The sequence below is a fragment of the Tupaia chinensis genome, unplaced genomic scaffold (genome assembly GCF_000334495.1).
Source record: "Tupaia chinensis unplaced genomic scaffold, TupChi_1.0 Scaffold139917_1, whole genome shotgun sequence".
Lineage (NCBI taxonomy): Eukaryota > Metazoa > Chordata > Mammalia > Scandentia > Tupaiidae > Tupaia > Tupaia belangeri.
In genome coordinates, this window is record NW_006199796.1 from 234,304 (window position 1) to 236,944 (window position 2,641).

Genomic DNA, 2,641 nt, shown 5'->3' on the forward strand with positions numbered 1-2,641 from the left:
TGATCATCCTCACTGGATGCCACAGAGGCAAGAGAGTGGTTTTCCTGAAGCAGCTGAGCAGTGGCTTGCTACTTGTGACTGGACTGCTGGTTCTCAATTGAGTTCCACTGTGTAGAACACACCAGAAATTTTGCATTGCCACCTCCACGAAAACTGATTAGCAAAGTAAAAATCCCAAAGCACCTTACTGATGCTTACTTCAAGAAAAAGAAATTGCGGGAACCCAGACACCAGGAAGGTGAGATCTTTGACACAGAGAAGGAGAAAGACGAGATTTCAGAGCAGCACAAGACTGATCAGAAAACTGGACTCACAAATTTTACCAAAAATAAAACCTGTTCCTCAGCTCCAGGGCTACCTGCGATCCATGTTTGCCCTTACAAATGGAGTTTATCCTCACAAATTGGTGTTCTAAATTTTTTGCCAAGAACCTAATTAAATAACTGATTATATATATATATATTTTAAAAAAAGCACTAAGGGGAAAAAAAGAGATACATATAAAGTGTCAGTAATTAGAAATAGCACTTCATGCAAAATATACAAATTTACTACTAGTGAAGGGTGTAACTTCTGGATCTGTTTTAATAATTTTCTAGGGATAGTGACGTAAGAAAATGGAATGAGTACATTTAAAAGTTACAATACTTTTTTTTTTTACTATTTTTACATAATCTCATTCTGATTTTCAACTATGGTAAACAAATGACAATGAAATTTCTTTTCTGATCCACATTACCAGAGTAAATGTATAGACTAAGTAATTTATCTATCCCCATTTGCAGGAAATAAACTGTTTGCTTTAACCACCATGCCACCTACTGGCCCCATATGTCAAAATATTCTTACCAATCATTAATACAAATGATGTTCACAAAATTATTATAAAGTTTTTCACTGTTCTCAATTATACACCAACTTCAAATATTTTTGTTCTGTTTTAGGTATCCTACACCTTCCAGAGCTGGATAATTTGTAAAACTAAGAGAAGTAAACAGAAATAAAATAGAAACAAGGGTGGTATAGCAATTAACAACACTCTGTGATGCTGCATCCACCTGGGAACGTCCCAGGTTTCTATCCCAAGACCTCCTATACACACCAGGGACATGCATGCCTGTGAGCCACAACTTCATGCTAAATGTGTGATCCACTGAAAGTACCTGTAACTCTACATCAAGAGTAATAATGCAAACACAATAGCCCAATAAGATTCCCACTGAAGTATAAGTAACAAAGAATAAAAGAACCAAGACTATTTTCTCTATATGTAACCAACTGATGCCAAGAAATGTGCAGAATATCAGAAAGTCACCTAAAAAGATTATACTGATGATTGGTAAAATCAATCCTTACAGTATGATTAAAAAAAAAAAAAAAAAAAATTCTGGGACCAACAGATGGCATAATGGTTACGTGGCTGGACTGTCACATGCCCAACTGTGATTCAAGTATCGGACCCAGAGGCTTGCAACTCATGCTGGGCGTGTGTGCATGTGTGGGAACAATTCCAAGAGGAGAAGGGAGGAGAAGGGATTGTGGTGTGACCATCCCCCTAAGAGGTTATTTCTCACTTTTTGTCTCTCTCTGTCTCTAGCAAAAATCTCCCAAAAACAAAACAAAAACTCTAATAGTAGTTCTAGAACCTTAGCTGTACATGAATCTGTTTCTAGAACATACTCTAAAACATAATTAGATATTATAATACATGAAACATGTGCCTGTATGCCCAAATCCTGAAAGGAAAAATGGAACAGAGGGATTGCAGTGTGGCAATCCCCCATGTGGGGATGCTTTCTCATTTTCTGTCTCTCTTCAGCAAGCATATGTGACCTCCATCAAGTAAATGAATGAATTAATGAATGAATAAATAAATAAAATTAAAGCTCGAAATATGCATACAAAATTCCTCTCCCTAACTCCTTAAAAAATAAAACAGTGGCCAGCAGGTGGCATGGTGGTTAAGGACGCTGGACTCCCATGTGGCTGACCATGGTTCAAGTCTCAGACCGGGCAGCTTGCTTTCTCATTTTCCCTATCTCTCTCTCTCACTCTGTCCCTCTTTGGTCAACTAAAAATAAATAAATAAGCAAAGTTAAATAAAATAATTTAAAAATAAACAAATAAAACAAACAAAAAACCCAGCTAAAGCCTTGGAACTTCAAAGCATACTATTTTTACCTAGTAGGTACTCTGATAAAAAAAATCATACTGCCATGGGAGATAGAAAAATAATAAAAATAATATTCAGAATGAGTGGTCCTACTACATGATAAAGAAATACAGATAATATACCATATTCCTAACCCTGGACTGTGAAGTAAAGATCAATGTATTCTTTCTTTTTCTTTTTTTTTTTGGAGAGGTTTTTGCCATAGGGCATGTGCACTGTCCAGAGAGAGACAGAGAGACAGAAAGTGAGGAATCACCCTCCCAGGGGGATGGCCATGCCACAATCCCTTCTCCCCCTTTCTCCTTTTGGGATCTTGGGCACGCACATGTGTCTAGTGTGAGTTTAAGCCTCGGTCCGGGACTCAAACCAGTCGACTACATGGGAGTCCAGTGACATAGCCTTTATGCCAACTGCTTGTCTTTTCTATAAAAACATACAAACTTAGAGGGCGGAGGGGCCCAGTGCCGG

General features: G+C 37.8%; 1 protein-coding gene across 3 annotated transcripts in view; it reads right to left on the minus strand.

The window, feature by feature from the left end:
- MSH2 (mutS homolog 2) overlaps positions 1–2,641 on the minus strand; it is an 87,342-nt gene that overhangs the window by 4,099 nt on the left and 80,602 nt on the right. The gene's annotated exons all lie outside the window — the stretch shown is intronic.